We start from the raw sequence: 20,819 nt of genomic DNA, 5'->3' as shown, positions 1-20,819 counted from the left end.
CTCATCATCCTCATCCACTGAAAGGTAAGAACACGCCCAATCTTGTGTCATTGCTCTGCAAGTATGCACAGGGGTTCAAACGGGGGCACTGACCTATTTCTCCTGGACTCCCCCACTCACTCATGCACTCAGCAACCACCCACAACACCCTCGATCAAGACTACTATCTCTTGTGCAACATGTAAACCCCTCCACTGTCCGTAGCCCACACATGTAGTCCTTTGGGAATGTCAACATCCTGAACAGGAAATAATAACATGTTCGTAGACAGGTAATGCATTATGGTAAATATAAGGATTACATCATCTTTGGGGTTTAAAGTCTATGAAGTCTTTCATTTCATTTTCCTTCAGGACTCACATTTACACGAGTCAGTGTGGCTCGAGTCTTTGTTGATGTCGATAACTCGTGAGTCAGTGAGACTAAAGTCTTTGTTGATGTCGATAACTTGTGAGTCACTGAGGCTCGAGTCTTTGTAGACGTCCATTACTTGTGAGTCAGTGAGGCTGGAGTCTTTGTTGATGTAGATAACTCGTGAGTCAGTGAGGCTCGAGTCATTGTAGACGTCCATTACTTGTGAGTCAGTGAGGCTCGAGTCTTTGTTGATGTCGATAACTCGTGGGTCAGTGAGGCTCGAGTCTTTGTTGGTGTCGATAACTTCTGAGTCAGTGAGGCTTGAGTCTTTGTAGACGTCCATTACTCGTGAGTCAGTGAGGCTGGAGTCTTTGTTGGTGTCAATAACTCGTGAGTCAGTGAGGCCCGAGTCTTTGTTGATGTCGATAACTTGTGAGTCCGTGAGGCTCGAGTCTTTGTTGATGTCGATAACTTGTGAGTCCGTGAGGCTCGAGTCTTTGTGGACGTCCATTACTCGTGAGTCAGTGAGGCACCAGTCTTTCTTGATGTCGATAACCTTGTGAGTCAGTGAGGCTCAAGTCTTTTGTGTTGACAACCTGTGAGTCGGTGAGGCTCAAGTCTTTGTCGACGTTCATTACTCGTGAGTCACTGAGGCTTGAATCTTTGGAGTCTTTGTCGATGTCAATAACTCGTGAGTCAGTGAGGCTCGAGTCTTTGTAGACGTCCATTACTTGTGAGTCAGTGAGGCTCGAGTCTTTGTTGATGTCGATAACACGTGAGGCTCAAGTCTGTGTAGAGGTCCATTACTCGTGAGTCAGTGAGGCTCAAGTTTTTGTTGAAGTTGATAAGTCGTGAGCTAGAGAGGCTCAAATCTTTGTTGATGTCGATAACTTGTGAGTCAGTGAGGCTCGAGTCTTTGTAGACGTCCATTACTCGTGAGTCACTGAGGATCGAGTCTTTGGAGTCTTTGTTGATGTTGATAACTCGTGAGTCGGTGAGGCTCAAGTCTTTGTCGATGTCAATAACTCGTGAGTCAGTGAGGCTGGAGTCTTTGTTGGTGTCAATAACTCGTGAGTCAGTGAGGCTCGAGTCTTTGTAGACGTCCATTACTTGTGAGTCAGTGAGGCTCGAGTCTTTGTTGATGTCGATAACACGTGAGTCGGTGAGGCTCAAGTCTGTGTAGAGGTCCATTACTCGTGAGTCAGTGAGGCTCAAGTTTTAGTTGAAGTTGATAAGTCGTGAGTTAGAGAGGCTCAAATCTTTGTTGATGTCGATAACTTGTGAGTCAGTGAGGCTCGAGTCTTTGTAGACGTCCATTACTCGTGAGTCAGTGAGGCTCGAGTCTTTGTTGATGTCAATAACTCGTGGGTCTGTGAGGCTCAAATCTTTGTCGATAACTCATGAGTCAGTGAGGCTGGAGTCTTTGTTGGTGTCAGTAACTTGTGAGTCAGTGAGGCTCGAGTCTTTGTAGACGTCCATTACTTGTGAGTCAGTGAGGCTCGAGTCTTTGTTGATGTCGATAACACGTGAGTCGGTGAGGCTCAAGTCTGTGTAGAGGTCCATTACTCGTGAGTCAGTGAGGCTCAAGTTTTAGTTGAAGTTGATAAGTCGTGAGTTAGAGAGGCTCAAATCTTTGTTGATGTCGATAACTTGTGAGTCAGTGAGGCTCGAGTCTTTGTAGACGTCCATTACTTGTGAGTCAGTGAGGCTCGAGTCTTTGTTGATGTCGATAACACGTGAGGCTCAAGTCTGTGTAGAGGTCCATTACTCGTGAGTCAGTGAGGCTCAAGTTTTTGTTGAAGTTGATAAGTCGTGAGCTAGAGAGGCTCAAATCTTTGTTGATGTCAATAACTTGTGAGTCAGTGAGGCTCGAGTCTTTGTAGACGTCCATTACTCGTGAGTCACTGAGGATCGAGTCTTTGGAGTCTTTGTTGATGTTGATAACTCGTGAGTCGGTGAGGCTCAAGTCTTTGTCGATGTCAATAACTCGTGAGTCAGTGAGGCTGGAGTCTTTGTTGGTGTCAATAACTCGTGAGTCAGTGAGGCTCGAGTCTTTGTAGACGTCCATTACTTGTGAGTCAGTGAGGCTCGAGTCTTTGTTGATGTCGATAACACGTGAGTCGGTGAGGCTCAAGTCTGTGTAGAGGTCCATTACTCGTGAGTCAGTGAGGCTCAAGTTTTAGTTGAAGTTGATAAGTCGTGAGTTAGAGAGGCTCAAATCTTTGTTGATGTCGATAACTTGTGAGTCAGTGAGGCTCGAGTCTTTGTAGACGTCCATTACTCGTGAGTCAGTGAGGCTCGAGTCTTTGTTGATGTCAATAACTCGTGGGTCTGTGAGGCTCAAATCTTTGTCGATAACTCATGAGTCAGTGAGGCTGGAGTCTTTGTTGGTGTCAGTAACTTGTGAGTCAGTGAGGCTCGAGTCTTTGTAGACGTCCATTACTTGTGAGTCAGTGAGGCTCGAGTCTTTGTTGATGTCGATAACACGTGAGTCGGTGAGGCTCAAGTCTGTGTAGAGGTCCATTACTCGTGAGTCAGTGAGGCTCAAGTTTTAGTTGAAGTTGATAAGTCGTGAGTTAGAGAGGCTCAAATCTTTGTTGATGTCGATAACTTGTGAGTCAGTGAGGCTCGAGTCTTTGTAGACGTCCATTACTCGTGAGTCAGTGAGGCTCGAGTCTTTGTTGATGTCAATAACTCGTGGGTCTGTGAGGCTCAAATCTTTGTCGATAACTCATGAGTCAGTGAGGCTGGAGTCTTTGTTGGTGTCAGTAACTTGTGAGTCAGTGAGGCTCGAGTCTTTGTAGACGTCCATTACTTGTGAGTCAGTGAGGCTCGAGTCTTTGTTGATGTCGATAACACGTGAGTCGGTGAGGCTCAAGTCTGTGTAGAGGTCCATTACTCGTGAGTCAGTGAGGCTCAAGTTTTTGTTGAAGTTGATAAGTCGTGAGCTAGAGAGGCTCAAATCTTTGTTGATGTCAATAACTTGTGAGTCAGTGAGGCTCGAGTCTTTGTAGACGTCCATTACTCGTGAGTCACTGAGGATCGAGTCTTTGGAGTCTTTGTTGATGTTGATAACTCGTGAGTCGGTGAGGCTCAAGTCTTTGTCGATGTCAATAACTCGTGAGTCAGTGAGGCTGGAGTCTTTGTTGGTGTCAATAACTCGTGAGTCAGTGAGGCTCGAGTCTTTGTAGACGTCCATTACTTGTGAGTCAGTGAGGCTCGAGTCTTTGTTGATGTCGATAACACGTGAGTCGGTGAGGCTCAAGTCTGTGTAGAGGTCCATTACTCGTGAGTCAGTGAGGCTCAAGTTTTAGTTGAAGTTGATAAGTCGTGAGTTAGAGAGGCTCAAATCTTTGTTGATGTCGATAACTTGTGAGTCAGTGAGGCTCGAGTCTTTGTAGACGTCCATTACTCGTGAGTCAGTGAGGCTCGAGTCTTTGTTGATGTCAATAACTCGTGGGTCTGTGAGGCTCAAATCTTTGTCGATAACTCATGAGTCAGTGAGGCTGGAGTCTTTGTTGGTGTCAGTAACTTGTGAGTCAGTGAGGCTCGAGTCTTTGTAGACGTCCATTACTTGTGAGTCAGTGAGGCTCGAGTCTTTGTTGATGTCGATAACACGTGAGTCGGTGAGGCTCAAGTCTGTGTAGAGGTCCATTACTCGTGAGTCAGTGAGGCTCAAGTTTTAGTTGAAGTTGATAAGTCGTGAGTTAGAGAGGCTCAAATCTTTGTTGATGTCGATAACTTGTGAGTCAGTGAGGCTCGAGTCTTTGTAGACGTCCATTACTCGTGAGTCACTGAGGATCGAGTCTTTGTTGACGTCGATAACTTGTGGGTCGGTGAGGCTCAAATCTTTGTCGATAACTCATGAGTCAGTGAGGCTCGAGTCTTTGTTGACGTCGACAACCCGTGAGTCGGTGAGGCTCAAGTCTTGGTAGACATCCATCATCGTGAGTCAGTGAGGCTCCAGTCTTTGGAGTCTTTGCTGATGTCGATAACTTGTGAGTCGGTGAGGCTCAAGTCTTTGTTGATGTCGATAACTCGTGAGTCAGTGAGGCTCAAGTCTTTGTGGAGTGTCCATGAATCGGTGAAAGGCAAGTCTCTGTTGATGTCGACTACCTGTGAGTCCGACAGTGAGACTCAAAGTCTTTATCAATGTTGACTACCTGTGAGTCAGTGAGGTTCGAATCTTTGTGGAATGTTCGTGAATCAGCGAAATGACGAGTACCTGTGAGTCAAAATCTCTAGTCTTTGTTGTTATTTCATTTTGTTACTGCTACATATTTGTCTGGTGGAAGATGAAAGTCTGACATCCCCAAACTCTACATCGGAACGCCTCTAAACATTCCTTCTCTCAGCCAGACTACTCATACACGGAAAGAAATGTTCTCCCAATACTAACATGTGTATATAATGTCTTATTATGTCTATTATATTGGGTAATATGTGTGTAAAGAAGTCTATAGGGGTGCTATCTCATGTCTAGAGGGCTCTAATAATGTTAAAAACAAGTTTCTGTTGTAACTATGAAATATTCCATCCTACTTTTTAGAAATTCACAGACCACGGTTGGGTTTGGAAGCACCTAACGTGGGAATATAATGTCTTATTATGTCTATTATATTGGTAATATGCGTGTAAAGAAGACTATAGGGGTGCTATATCATGTCTAGAGGGCTCCAATAATGTTAAAAACAAGTTTTCTTTTGTAACTATGAAATATTCCATCCTACTTTTTAGAAATTCACAGAAGATGGTTGGGTTTGGAAGCACCTAACGTGGGATTATATTGCGCTCTTTTAGAGTAGCCAGTGTACAGCTAGGAAAACAGTTTAAAGTTACTGTTTTCATGAGTATGGGCTGAGTACACCTCCCAGTAACCACGGCCAAAGTGTCAAGGCAGTACAAGGCAGAGAGGCCTCGATAAAGAGCCATTTCCCTCCAATTAAGCAATTCCCTGTCCCTGAGCCTCATTGTGCGCACACGGGGACGCAGTTTAGGATCTCCTCCCATTGGCTGCCTCTCGTAGGCCCATTGTCCCAGACCGACCATGCCAGAGGAAAGAGCCAGGACCCTGCCAAGGCGGACCCAACAAGCCCTGTGTGGCAGAGGAACTAAGGCCTCAGATCATTAAAAAGTGTTCTGACACAGCGGAGGTGGAGGCACGCTCAGGGGGCTTCGTTTGGGATCCAAATGAGCCTGCTTGCCAATGCCAGACCCTGGTATTGTCCCTGTCCAAAGACAGGCATGTATCTCCAAATGTCAGCTGGAGTCTTTACACTTGTGCACTGTGCAGAACTACTATCTTCTTTTGGTGACTTTTGTTTACATGCTCCGAGCAGCCAGTGTGTAGCTATGGAGGTGTATGGAGTGGAGTGGAGGGAGCCACCTAGTGTGGCCCAGCAAGCCGCACTGTATTCGGGCACTTTTCAAACGATGCGGCACGTGGCTGGTAAGGTTTTTCCAGCTTATAGTGGATCATTTGGTACGACTAGCACATGAAATGTCTTCTGTTTAAAGTGAAGTGAAACTGTGAAGGCGGCACGGCGGTTGAGTGGTTAGCGTGCAAACCTCACAGCTAGGAGACTAGGGTTCAATTCCACCCTCAGCCATCTCTGTGTGGAGTTTGCATGTTCTCCCCGTGCATGCGTGGGTTTTTTTCCGGGTACTCCGGTTTCCTCCCACATTCCAAAAACATGCTAGGTTAATTAACGACTCCAAATTGTCCATAGGTATGAATGTCTTTGTCAAGACAATAGTGGACCGATTCAGAACTCCTGACATTTGTGGATAATGGCTCTCACTGTGGTTTGCTGGAGTCCTAAAGCTTTTCCAGACTGATAGATCTCAATTAATCAAATTATGTTTTGATGTTATATGCAAACATGGCTGCACCGTGAACGAGTGGTTAGCACGCAGGCCACACCTAGGAGACCTGAGTTCGATTCCACCCTCAGGCATCTCTGTGTGGAGTTTGCATGTTCTCCCTGTGCATGAGTGGGTTTCCCCGGGTACTCCGGTTTCCTCCCACATTCCAAAAACATGCTAGGTTAATTAGCGACTCCAAATTCTCCATAGGTATGAATGTGAGTGTGAATGGTTGTTTGTCTATATGTGCCCTGTGATTGGCTGGCCACCAGTCCAGGGTGTACATCGCCTCTCGCCCAAAAGACAGCTGGGATAGGCTCCAGCACCCCTTGCGACCCTCATGAGGAAAAGCGGTAGAAAATGAATGAAATTGTGAAAAAAAGTAGTGTTTGATTTGCTGACCTGCACAGTTCCAGCTCATTGGAGAATTTTTTTTTTTTATCACAATCAGAAATAGTTTATTGCCAGGTATGATCAAACACATACTAGGAATTTGTTTTGGTGAAGTAGGTGCAGACACATCTATTAAAAATGAAAGAACAAAATATACAATATAAATTATATACATAGTCTGTTTTTGTTTGTTATACCGGAAGTACAATCTGATTATTATTCTAAAAAAGTATGTTGATAAGTATGTTGATAAGGCTGACAGGGGAAAAAACTTCTTGTGACGTGAGGTTTTGGTCCTGACGGACCGCAGCCTCCTACCAGAGGGGAGCGTCTGGAGGAAAGATAGATATTTGTCATGTTATGGAATCTATCGGCACGTCATCATAATTCCGTAATATGGGCCAGATAATTATGGGCCCAGAACAGGCCCTTTCTAATGGAACATTGCTTGGTTGAAATCGTATCGTCTGTAAAAGGATGTCAATGTTAATACATTTAATATTTTTGTAGTTATGGCATTTTAAAAACCTCTTATGACTTTCTAAATACAGGTTTTAACATGATTAGAGCCCTTTGGATATGGAATAACACCCCTATAGTCACTTTTACATTCCTATTTACATCAGGTGGGCAGGCTACAGGATCACTGCGGGAACAGAGGAGTTAGCTAGTTAGCCTCTGCGATTTACTTATTCTAAACACAAGAATGTGTTTCAAACCGAGTGGGGAAGAATGATAAAGTAGTCAAAAACTTACCACTTCCACATGGAATGAGCGGAGAACCTTTTTATCCACTCAATCTCAGCAATGGCATGCCCATCTTGGCCATGGCATGTTCGTCAAAAACATGGGCCTTGTTGATTGATAAGGCTGACAGGGAAAAAACCTTTTGTGCCAGAGGGGGGCGTCTGGAGGAGAGATAGATATTTGTCATGTTATGGAGTCTATCGATACGTCATCATAATTCCCTCATATGGGCCAGATAATTATGGGCCCCGAACAGGCCTTTTCTAATGGAACACTGCTTGGTTGAAATGAGTATCGTCTGTCCAAACTCCAAGCACAGGTGCTCTTAAGCTAACACGCCGCAGTGAAGTGTTTACCCAATCAGCTGAGGTTCAGTTCAGGTCCGGGTCATTCATGATATTCATTTGAGCGAGGGAGAGGGGCGGGAAAAAAAAAGCAGGATCCAGATGTGGCGCTATATCTACCATGCACCGCACACACACACACACACACACACACACACACACACACACGGCAAAGGCTCCGCCTCTCCGGCAGCCACCACAGGGATCCCTGCTGTGCATCCCCGGCGCTGGCATTCCTCAGGATGTGTGTCCAGATGTAGCCGGAACGTCGAACCCGGTCCGTGTGCTTCTCACATCCACCAGCCCCAATTTTCCTTATTGACATCTCAGCCCCCGCACCGCAAGTGTGTGACATCATATCCTTGACAGGCTTTATGGTGGAAAAGGTGCACTGCAACGACATGTTCCTGCGTCAGAGCGTAACCGCGAGGTATGCTTTTGAGGCACGGCCGGGAACCCACAGTGCTCTCCTACTTACGCCAGGCTAGTAAACGCTAACCACATCTGATGGAACCAACCAGAGGCGCTCTCACCTCATTCTTACACCTGTGTAGAAGAACGCTAGCGTCTTAGGGGGCGGCACTCATGCTGCTTTACAACAACTATGTATTACTGCAACTTTGGGATTACTTCAAGTCTTTCTATTATGCAAAGTGGTTGAAGTGTTCTACTCTTGAGTGCATATCGGAGTACTCGCACTGACTTGAACAACCCAATTTAAGGTGTCAAGTGTGCCCGAGTACACACTTTACAAATAAGACTTCTTACTACATCAAACTGGAGTTATGGCTACTGGAAAATCCATCCACCATTAAAAGTAATATCACAGCAGGGGTCGGTACATAGCAGGATTATAGTCAACCTGAAAGGCCGACCCATTCAACCCTTGCAGTCTTTTTTTTTAATATATATTTTTTGGGTGTCTGGAAGGGGTTGATTGGATTTGCATGACAGTAATGGTAATGGTAATATTTCATTTGAACATGCATCAGATTACAATTGAATGCATCACATAATCAGTTCACAGTTCCACATGTCCAAAAGGAGTAGGAAGAAGCAAAGCTTATTAAATCCTACCCCTCCATCTGGTACTTTTACAATCAGTAACTGTTACATTTGTGCACTTCCTGCCTTCCTAATATAGTTTAAGTTTTTTTTTTTTTAAATTTAAAATTTTAGTTTTTTAGTTTCTTAATTTTAATTTTATTTATTTATTTTAATTGTATTTACTTTAATTGTATTCATTTTAATTGTATTAATTTTATTTTTATTTATTTTTTATTATTTTTTATTTTATTTTAAGACACGAGATAGCACCCCTATAGTCTTCTATTACTATATTGACAGTTACTATCAATAAAAATAAAATTTCTATTATTTTTTTTTTTATTGACAGTAAGTGTCAATATAGTAATATATATAGCACATCATGACTGGTTCAAAACTCTTCATCCTTGTATTTAGCAAACATCAACTGCTTGTATTGTTTCTTGAATTGGCTCATCGTTGTGCATTGTTTGAGTTCCTTACTCAATCCATTCCATAGTTTGATTCCACATACTGAAATGCTATGGCTTTTTTAACGAAGCAATCCTTCATTGATGGCGGTTAATTGGTTATAAGTCGGAATATTTTTGTAGTTATGGCACGAATAAACTGCTTATGTTCTTCTAAATATGTTTTGTAAGTATTATTAGAGCCCTACAAACATGACATAACACCCCTATAGTCAGCCTTACTTTTGTATTACCCAATATAGTCGATATAATCGGAAAAAATAAGACATATTAGACATACTGTAAATAAATAGCAGTGTCACAGTAAATGTGTTGGCTAGGGAACCCGAGTGAGGAGTCTAGTGTTCAAATCCATGTTTGTATTTCCTAATGTACTTCCTAATATTGCATTTTGTGCAAGGATGAGAATTGCATGCGTAGACGTCTTGTTGGAGGTAATCAGTGAGGACGGAATGAGCACATCCGGCTTTATTAAGCTCAACTTAAACTACAAATGAGCCTCTGCTCCGTCTTATCATCGAAAGTCCACAGCCTCTCCACTCGTCGAGTGCTAATCATTTCCCCGTGTGCAGCAGCGGGCGTGACAGCGGTGCAGCGTATACATTAAGAATAGCCAAGCCTGACTCACGCTAACATGTCCAGGAGACTATTCCGATTTGCTACCCAATGAGCATTTTTCTTTCCAGTTAAACTGTAACCACTAATCACCTCACGGCCTCGCCGTTTCCTCCCGGAGCAGACCGTTCCCAAGTCCCCGCGGGTGGGCTGCAGGGCTGCCCTCGTTGGGCCTTTTTAGAATAAAAAGGAGAACATTTTTTCCAAAGAGGATCTACCACGGTGATGTTTAGGGGTCAGTTCCACGGCTGCGGGCCTGCATTTCCAAAATAAACACTCCCAACTACCCCACCCTCGCCTCCTCACGCTCCTTTCAGGCTCCTTCTGTGTAGACAATATGCAGACCAAGACATGAAGGAGAAAGTTGAAGTTTCCATCATGAATGCAACATACAGATAACCATTATTTGCATGCTTCTCCATGATGGAGCCAAGTTTGCTTGTTTAGGAGATAAAAAGGGAGGAGTCTTCTGGGTGAGGAATTGGGAGTTTTTGTTTTTTTTTTGTTCCAAGGGTGAGGTGTTGTATTGAGTCAAATAAAGCACTCAAGTCTGGGCTTGGGTCTGGCTCGCTGTCTGGGCATATCCAGTCCTGTTAGACGACAACCCCCCCCTGCTTTCTCCATCCCCTCCTCGCTCTCAACTTCGTCCCTCCCTTGCAGTTTCAGCTCCCACTTTCCATGAGCCCCCCCCCCAGTTTTGTTATATAAGGTTTTAGCATATATATATATTCCAAAAGAGACGTGTTTACTTTCTTTGTGGTGTTATGGAGACGCGTCGGCGCTAATTTAATGCACATGGACCCTGGCTGTTGTGTGCTTACAATAGTGTGAGGTTACGTTTTGTGCACGGATGCATCCGATTACATAATAGGCCCTAATATTAACAGTGGGATCTCGAAAATCGGACACCCCTGGGGTTGTATAATCCACAGAAACCGCTAAATTCAGACACAACCCTGGTATGGATGATATAACGCAAGACCTTAGCCAAGCTCAAGTTTGATAGAAAAGTGCTTATTTTTCATATTGGGATTTTCACCCCATTTTACCCCCCATAATTGAGGACGGATTGTTGCTAAGGAGAAGACAAAAATGGGGGAAAATGCGGACCGCGATTTCCGTCAATTTCCATGTAATAGGATTCAATGTTAATAAATTTAATATTTTTGTAGTTATGGCATTTTAAAAACCTCTTATGACTTTCTAAATACAGGTTTTAACATGATTAGAGCCCTGTGGACATGGAATAACACCCCTATAGTCACTTTTACATTCCTATTTACATCAGGTGGGCAGGCTACAGGATCACTGCAGGAACAGAGGAGACGGCTAGGCTAGTTAGCCTCTCCGATTTACTTATTCTAAACTCAAGAAAGTGTTTCAAACCGAGTGGGGAAGAATGACAAAAGAAGCCAAAAACTTACCACTTCCACACAGAATGATCTGAGAACCTTTTTATCCACTCAATCTCAGCCATGGCATGTTCGTCTCGGCCATGGCATGCCCGTCTCAGCCATGGTAGGTCCGTCTCTGCCATGGCATGCCCGTCTCGGCCATGGCATGTTCGTCTCAGCCATGGCATGCCCGTCTCGGCCATGGCATGTTCGTCTCAGCCATGGCATGTTCGTCTCAGCCATGGCATGCCCGTCTCGGCCATGGCATGTTCGTCTCAGCCATGGCATGCCCGTCTCTGCTATGGCATGTTCGTCTCGACCATGGCATGTTGGTCTCAGCCATGGCATGTTCGTCTCAGCCATGGCATGCCCGTCTCTGCTATGGCATGTTCGTCTCGACCATGGCATGCCCGTCTCGGCCATGGCATGTTCGTCTCAGCCATGGCATGTTCGTCTCAGCCATGGCATGCCCGTCTCGGCCATGGCATGTTCGTCTCAGCCATGGCATGCCCGTCTCTGCTATGGCATGTTCGTCTCAGCCATGGCATGCCCGTCTCTGCTATGGCATGTTCGTCTCAGCCATGGCATGCCCGTCTCTGCCGTGGCATGCCCGTCTCAGCCATGGCATGCCCGTCTCAGCCATGGCATGCCCGTCTCTGCCATGGCATGTTCGTCTCTGCCATGGTATGCCTGTCTCTGCCATGGCATGTCCGTCTCGGCCATGGCATACCCATCTCTGCCATGACATGTTCATCTCAGCCATGGCATACCCGTCTCTGCCATGGCATGTTCGTCTCGACCATGGCATGTTCGTCTCGACCATGGCATGCCCGTCTCAGCCATGGCATGCCCGTCTCGGTCATGGCATGCTCGTCTCAGCCATGGCATGCTCGTCTCAGCCATGGCATGCTCGTCTCAGCCATGGCATGTTTGTCTCAGCCATGGCATGCCCGTCTTGGTCATGGCGTGCTCGTCTCAGCCATGGTATGCCCGTCTCGGTCATGGCATGCTCGTCTCAGCCATGGCATGTTTGTCTCAGCCATGGCATGTTTGTCTCAGCCATGGCATGCCCGACTCGGCCATGGCATGTTCGTCTTGGCCATGGCATGTCAGCTGGGGTCTGCTGGGCATAGTCAACCACAAAAATACAGAGGCAACAATATTCGAACCACAATATAACGAGGGACGACTGTATGAGGGACATTTGTGATCGTTTTTACGCCTCATTTAAAGCTGCAATAAAAGCCTGATGTTCTGGTGATCAAGTGCTTGTATCAGCCAACAATGACTGACACCTAGTGACCAATGTAGCGCCCTTGAATGGTGGTCCCAATGCCTTATGTACGCTCCTTCATTTAGCTGTTTTTATGCTTGAAAAGGCTTAATTGGGCAAAAAATACATATAACAGCAATAATTGATTCATGATTAATTACTAACGAACTGAAATGTCCCTCTACCTCACTTGGCTTTAAGTGTCTGATGTCCTTAGGAAGCGGTTCAGTCAGCGCCACTGAAAGGAGCCATGGCTTTCTAAAAGTTGGCATTAGCGTGTAAAAGTCGCTGTTTGACTCTGAGCTCTAACTAAGATCCTGTCTTAGCGATGAGACATAATTAGCGCACTCATTAGCCTCAACCAGTCCAGTCTTTAAACTAAAAAAAAAAAAAAGCACAATTCCTGTGACGAAGACAGAAATGAAGAGTAATTGCCTGTCTCTCTTGGACGGACGCCGTGAAGGTGTCCTCCTGCCTGTTTCAGCGACAGGGTGTGTCCACGTTACAACGCCAGACTCCGCAACAGCCACCCGCTGCCCCCCCGGACGCCGTGTTGCATAAATCTGTTGCCGGGATCGTATTACCGTAGCTTTTTTTTTTGTCAAAAACGGTGCGGCGTGGCCCCAGCACAGGAAATGACTGGGAGAGACAGGAGCGCTCCTCCCAGCGCTGCTCCGACGGCCAGAAAACTTCCACGGGTGGGTGACAGACGTGTAATAGCACCGCAGTCAGTCAGTGGTGAAACACGACCGCATATTGCCGCTTATTATACCTCAGTTTCCATACTGGAGGCAGCGTTATTCATCTGCATTCTGTTAGAGTAAGACACTTTTCTGGATGGACTCCCGTTCTGTCTGAACTGCTGTTGATGGAACATCTTGTGTCAGATTCCCATTGGGGTGAAGCCGCTGGACACCTGCGTCTCTCATTTGACTCTGTCCAAGATTGTGGGTGTGCTGTTTTGAAGATTTAGGCAAGCGGCGGCGCTTTGAATTCCTGACCTGACCTTCTGCTCGTTGCTGCTTCGGCCTTCGGGGGAGGTCTAGATCTGCAATGCTGATAAACCAGGGGTGTTTACATACCCAAACATACAAAACATAGTCACATGACCACCGTGGACACAGATACAACCCAGTAGGGGTTCGTGTAGACTTAATCGATCCAATATAAGAGGAATAATTCTCACTTTTGATTGACACCCCTTAGAATATTTAGGTTTGATTATGGCTCCATTATCTATTATTAGTCCAAATATATTAAAATACAAGTGATAGGTAGTATTACGGTCAACGTTATCTTACATGACCTCACTGTTGCCAGCCGTGGATGCTGAGTCAAATAAGCTTTCCTCCCGTTCTGTGTGGCAGTGGTACGTTTTTGACTTCTTACTTTGTCTGTCATCCCCGCTCCATTTGCAAACCTTTCTTAAGTTTAGATTAAATAAATTTAGTTTGCCAAATCCCTCCAGCACTGGTGACTATAGGGGTGTTATTTAATGTCTACAGGGCTCTAATGATATTAAAACCTGTATTTAGGTCAGGTCTGGAACCAATGAACCACTATAAACGAGGGATGATGGTATTTTTTCAGAAATGGCATGGCAGACTGTGGTCTATTATGGTCTATTATTAGTCAAAAAATATTTTAAAATACAAGTGATAGGTAGTATTCTACCTATTCTAGTCTATTATGGTATATTGTGGTCTATTATTAGTCAAAAAATATATTAAAATACAAGTGATAGGTAGTATTCTACCTATTCTAGTCTATTATGGTATATTGTGGTCTATTATTAGTCAAAAAATATATTAAAATACAAGTGATAGGTAGTATTCCGGTCACTAGGCGACACCAACGTTACCTTACATGACCTCACTGTGCACTCAATGTTGCCAGCCGTGGATGCTGAGTCAAATAAGCTTTCCTCCCATTCTGTGTGGCAGTGGTACGTTTTTGACTTCTTACTTTGTCTTTCATCCCCGCTCCATTTGCAACCCTTTCTTAAGTTTAGATTAAATAAATTTAGTTTGCCAAATCCCTCCAGCACTGGTGACTATAGGGGTGTTATTTAATGTCTACAGGGCTCTAATGATATTAAAACCTGTATTTAGGTCAGGTCTGGAACCAATGAACCACTATAAACGAGGGATGATGGTATTTTTTCAGAAATGGCATGGCAGACTATGGTCTATTATTAGTCAAAATATATGAAAATACAAGTGATAGGTAGTATTCCGGTCACTAGGCGACACCAACGTTACCTTACATGACCTCACTGTGCACTTGAGTGAAACAAGCTTTCCTCCCATTCTGTGTGGCAGTGGTACATTTTACCTTACTCACTGTATACGCAATTTTGTTTTCACTATTTAACTAGCCATGTTACACTATTCAGCATTAACTAGACAATTAGACACTGTTTATCTAGTCATGTAACATGCACTGTTTAGCACTGTAACTAGCCATGTGACATGCACTGTTTACCCAGTCATGTTACATGTCACTGTTTCAACTAGTCATGTTAGACCAGTGCTTCTCAAATAGTGGGGTGGGGCCCCCTTGGGGGAGCACGGGGACCTGTCGAGAGGGGTTCACGAGAGACTTTCATTTCAATGCAGACCTACCAACATGTACAAATTTATAGTACTCAACACATAATTTGATTTGTATACTCTCCATTTTGTTACATTTTCCTGTTTTCATTTTTAAGTTCAGTCTGTTTGTTTTTCTTCGGCTTTTTCCTGATCATGGAGTGGATTTTTTTTTTTTGATCCGCATATTTTTTTGGTTTGAGCCCTTTAAATTCCAGATGCTCTTCCGGATGAATACCGATGATGCTTAGTAGTGGAGATTCAAACCTGAGGTGTCCGCTCCAAAGTCCAGAACGCTAACCAACTTCAGTCTGTGCAGTACAGATAAATGGAAAGGGGGGGTTGAAATGAGTATCGTCTCATATGGGGGGGGGGGGGGGTGAAAGAATTTCTGTCCCTTAGGGGGGGGGCATGACAAACTAATTGAGAAGCACTGTGTTAGACACACTGTTTGGCACTGTTATAACTAGTCATGTTACACACACTGTTTGGTAAAAATAACTCAAGTAACCCCCCCCCCCCCCAAAGACTGTTTTCGACTACTTGCAGTGAGTTTCTTTTCTTATAAAAGCCTGCGAAATACAAAATATGTGAGAACAGGCTGTGCAGAAGCAGCCAAACGCCCTCACTTCCGAAACACAGACCTCATCCAGCAGGCCCTAGAAAGTACATGCAGCTGCTTAGTGAGGACTGGGGGTGGTTGGGGGTGGGGGGGGGGGGGGGGGGGGGGGTTGATCTTCTACAGCCTGTTAGAAATACTACAATGGAAAAAAACAAAACATCTTTGGCCATGCAAGCGCAGCAAAACATGTTTACCTAATATGTCGTAAAAGCGTGCGGTTAAACTTTTATCACCTTCCCCTGCAGCAACGAGCAACCACTAGTTGGGACTGTTTTTCTACCGGCTGCGCTTCTTTCTTTCTTGCCTTCCCCCTCCTGGTGAGAAGCGGTGTGGCCGACGCCTCCACTTGGCTGGCCGCGCATGCCGTGTGATTGCATGCAGGAGTCGGAGGATTGCATCACTGCCTGTGGGGAAAGGCCACAGGAATGGACTGAGATGGGGGGGGGGGGGGGGGTTGGAAAGGAAGAGTGAAGAGCATTGTGCGAGTCAATACGGAGTTAAAAAAAGAGGAAGGATTACAGGGACTAAATACACCAAGCGACATGAAAATGGTGGCACGCGGGTTAAATCTTGCCCTGAAGGTATTTGCTCAATTGTGCTAGCTAAAGATATAAGCTAAAACAAACAAAGATACTTATACACGCACCCACACGAAAAAAAGGGACTAACGTGACAACTGACACTTAAGGTGGAAACATCGAGTACGGGTATGACAGCTTGATGCCCCAGCGAACAAACGAAAGGAGAAACACGAAATGAAAGCGGTTCAAGTAAGGGTAGTGGCGAAAGCTGATTGGTCCAGGACTCCAGCCTCGAGTGTATAAAAGGTCGGGCAGGGAAAGGAAGGGTGCTTTTTTTTTGCAGCTGTAATAAGACCTGCTTACTTGTAGGTATACAGGGACTGCAGATAAACACGGATGTCTGTATTAGGTATTAGGTACAATCTGGTTCTCATTCTATAATTTGGTTCTTTAGGATTCCCTTATCCTCTATTCCAGGGGTCTCAAACTCAATTTACTGGGGGGGCACTGGAGCTTGGGTCTGAGCGAGACTGGGCCGCATCAGGTTTTCCAAAAAAAAACGCAAAAAAAACAAAAAATGTAAAAAACTTTTCTACAAAAAAATTTTCTACAATAAAAGCTCTGATAAAACATTCCACTGTTCTCAAATATCTTACTTTTTATTTTTCTACACAAAATAAGATGAAAAATAAATAAACAAATCAAGAATAAAGAAAATGAATCAATCAGTAATAAATAAATAAATATAATAATAATAAAACGGCAAATAAAAACTTAAGAAACCACATATAGTTGGTGGGTAGACAAATTATTTTTTTCATATTAAAATGAACAAAGCATTATTAGAGCCCTGTAGACATGACAAAACACGACTATAGTCACATTTATACTCTTTTTATTTACAACTGCAGGGTCTTGAGACACATGCTAACTCGCAAACTAGAGAGCTAGCGACCTAAACGGTAGCCTCCAAGTTATTTCCTTTAAACTTAAATAGCCAAAAACGTACCACTTCCACACGGATAGGGAGGATAACTATTAACAGTTATTTAACCTTTAACATGAACATTAATGAAACGTAATATTTTTTTCTGGGTACATGATACCATACAGCATCCATATCAAACTTGCACGGGCCGCACTAACATTAAAAATTCATATCAAGGCGGGGGCCTCAAACTAGTGTCCTGCGGGCCACATTTGGCCCGCAGGCCGCGTGTTTGAGACCCCTGACCTAGCATGAAAATGAAAGTTTAAGGCTTAAAGACCCAGTGATTTATTCATGTGTTTATTTTTTTAATCACAGTCGACACAGCAGTTGGCTCGCTGGCTCCCGACGCGGCGGCCATGTTACGAAATGCCCCGTGCCGTCGTAAGATGACTCACGGCCCCTTCAAAGCCGACTGTACCATTGCGGGCAGTGCCTGAAGCCATGCTTAGTAGACGCGGCAGAGTTGTCGTCCTCCGGGGGATTATCTGTTGACCTTTGATGCTCGGCTGTAGCGAGAAGCATTTTAGTTGATTAAAAGCGTATGGTACGTGCGTCTGACAGCGGGAGTGGATGCGGGGGGGGGGGGGGGGGGGGGACATGGCGCTGAACTTGGGTTCATCCACTGGTTTTGTTTGAATGTGAGGACTGGAGTAGAAATTTACTTATTATGGGCATGCCTGGTTTCCGTTGTGTTTTTTTTTTACAAACAGGAAATTATATTGGATCGGTCAATGCTGGCATTTTTGCTGAAATTAGGGGTGCACGGACCATTTTGAGGGAATTATGACATCATACCAAACATTAAAAATAGCTTTGATAACCGCTTGTGTTTCAGAGACATGCTAGTTCTACCAATTGAGGGAAAAAAACCCCATCAAAGACACAAAAAAATGACCTCCATGGTCTCATACTGGCTGCTCGGAGCGTGTCCCAGAATACAGTGCACCTTGGCAGGCCACAGGAAGTGACTCCTCCTGCTCTATAGTCTGGTTCTCAGTCTTGAGTAGGAGAAAGTTATGTATCTGTTTTGTTGCTAGCATTTTCTGTATGCACCTTCCATCCCGACCAGGAGTGGAGTGGGATATAATCCCATGGTTTACCAGGCCATAAGGCTTACTGGGCATGCCTGGTTTCCGTTCTGGTCTTTTTTACAAACAGGACATTATATTGGATCGGTCAATGCTGGCATTTTTGCTGAAATTAGGGGTGCACGGACCATTTTGAGGGAATTATGACATCATACCAAACATTAAAAATAGCTTTGATAACCGCTTGTGTTTCAGAGACATGCTAGTTCTACCAATTGAGGGAAAAAAAACCCATCAAAGACACAAAAAAATGACCTCCATGGTCTCATACCGGCTGCTCGGAGCGTGTCCCAGAATACAGTGCACCTTGGCGGGCCACAGGAGGTGACTCCTCCTGCTCTATAGTCTGGTTCTCGGTCTTGAGTAGCAGAAAGTTATGTATCTGTTTTGTTGCTAGCATTTTCTGTATGCACCTTCCATCCCGACCAGGAGTGGAGTGGGGTCACTGTGCCGTGGGATATAATCCCATGGTTTACCAGGCCATAAGGCTTACTGGCACAATGAGGAATCTCAGTCTGATGGCGGTTTATGATCAGTCCCGCCTCTCAGCTTGACAATACAGATGTGATGTCCTTTAGTCGGGAGTATTTGCTCCCAAAGTCCGCATACATGTCAGTCAACAATGGTGCAGAACCCCCACCACGGGAGAAACATTTACAGGAATTATAATGATAGCATTAGCATCCATTAGCCCGACGTTTTCTTCAACATTCCAACAAGCAGACAAGATAGCGGTGCTCATTTTAGCGTCCAGCTCTTGACAACAAACCGCAAGTGTGACCCCGCCCTCCTCCATCTTGACTCTCCTCCTCCCTTTTGGCACCTAGCCTCCATCCCTCCCTGCCTGCCTGGAATTCCTCCGTCTGGGCGCTCTGGCAGGAGGCCATCGGTAGCTAGCTGAGAAGCTTCCTGTTTCTACTGTCCCCTCTTTTGTTGTTGTTGTGTTTTCTCTTTCTTTTATCCTTTCTTCTGTTTCCACTCCTCCCGTCTCGTCATTTTCCATTCACTTCCTGCAAGAACCGTCTCAACTCCCACCCAGCAATAACTGTATTACCCCTATTGGCTGGTGTTGTCCAAATCAATATCATACATGGTTAATGTGTCAATAAAATAGCATTGAGAGGCAGAATACAGAATTACATAATAAAACCAAATGAGAACCTCCCCCAAGCAGGAGGAGTAGACACTGAGGTTTCCTGTCTGGGTGAGAGCAGATGCTTGGTGCAAAAAAAAAAAAAAACTGTTTGTGTGCTGGTCATCCATCAGGTGGGTGGAGCATACGTATACGCAGGAACTGTGCTTCTGCTGTTAATGGCCAGCAAATAGGCCGAGGGTGATTAATGATAACTGCCACCTGGCATAATAGAAATGAATGGAGAGGATGGGAATAACCCATAAAGTCAAAAAGCATGCGATGCGACATAGGCGTCATTTAATTAGCGCCATCGCTCTTCCTGCTTGTTATTAACGATGGACTACGGAGGTCTGGTGTGAGAGCACCATAAAAGAAGAAGAAAATATGAGGTGAAGTGATGCTGAGTTCAAGTTCCATCGTGTTCCTTCCAGTGGATGTGTGGTTCCCTTCGTGTTCGTTCTGTGCACATTGTGCGTGAGAACGAAAGTCCTGGAAGATTTATCTACTTGAGAACACCTCCCGGGGTCACAGCAGGGGGGGCGGTGGGGGGGTAGATTAGGTTACAGCCAAGCTCAGCAAGGGGTCCACACACACACACACATATCTTACACCTGAGGGTTGTTGTATCTCGATGCCTGTGGTTGTTTTGTGCACAATCGGACCAGAATCCTCACTGAAGATCAGATGATCAGGGTCAAGGAGTCGCCGCTGATCCATGTGAGCTTAGTCTCACGGGAGCACGAAGGTCCATGAGCCCACCGACCCTCCGCTAGGTCGTCCTTTAATCACCCCGCACCTCTCTCACGCCTCTTACCTAACCTTAACTCACCTCTAAAGACACCCGGGTCATCCTAATACAAGATGATGCAGGGCTTGGAGATCAGGTGGTCACGCACAAAGCCTCCAAGCTATGGTGGATTCTCACTTTGCCCCCCCCCCCCATTGGCCGTCGCCTCTCGAGCTGCTACAGCCTGTGTTTACTCTGCTCCAGAACGCCAGGGCCTCGCTGAGGGGACAATGCTGCCTTTCAGAGAGACTCTCGACCCCACGGCCGAGCACGGAAGTCTAAATGGCTGGGGAGGAGGGCGGACGGGCGGCCGACACCCCTTCCCCAAACTTCACAGCCACCCGCCAGCTAACATGCACACACAACCGAGCAGTGCATCCTTGTCTCTATCCCTTTTTTTTTGTTTATGTTTTTTTTTTTTTTTTGCTTTCCCATTTCCCACAACCGACTGGATCATCCAGCTCACATCCAGATAATGTGACTCACTTCCCGACCACCCCAAATTCCTAAGAATGTCCGATGGTGGCTGAGTCATTACCTGGATAACATTAAAAATGTAACACGGTCAAACGCCACTGGGGT

At 45.1% G+C, this 20,819-nt stretch overlaps 1 protein-coding gene across 1 annotated transcript in view; it reads left to right on the top strand.

Annotated features, from left to right (window-relative positions):
* The first annotated feature begins 1 nt into the window (after window position 1).
* The window catches only part of glis2b (GLIS family zinc finger 2b), a 36,585-nt gene continuing 15,767 nt past the window's right edge, over window positions 2–20,819 (top strand). Inside the window, exon 1 of the mRNA XM_058048782.2 lies at window positions 2–24. The gene's annotated coding sequence lies outside the window, so the exon portion shown is untranslated. The remainder of the gene's footprint in view (window positions 25–20,819) is intronic.

This window comes from Doryrhamphus excisus, linkage group LG16 (genome assembly GCF_037039965.1).
Source record: "Doryrhamphus excisus strain RoL-2023G ecotype Guam linkage group LG16, RoL_Dexc_Guam_v1.1, whole genome shotgun sequence".
Taxonomy (NCBI): Eukaryota; Metazoa; Chordata; class Actinopteri; order Syngnathiformes; family Syngnathidae; genus Doryrhamphus; species Doryrhamphus excisus.
Note: the sequence above shows the minus strand (reverse complement) of the source record. Positions and strands in the feature narration are given on the sequence as shown.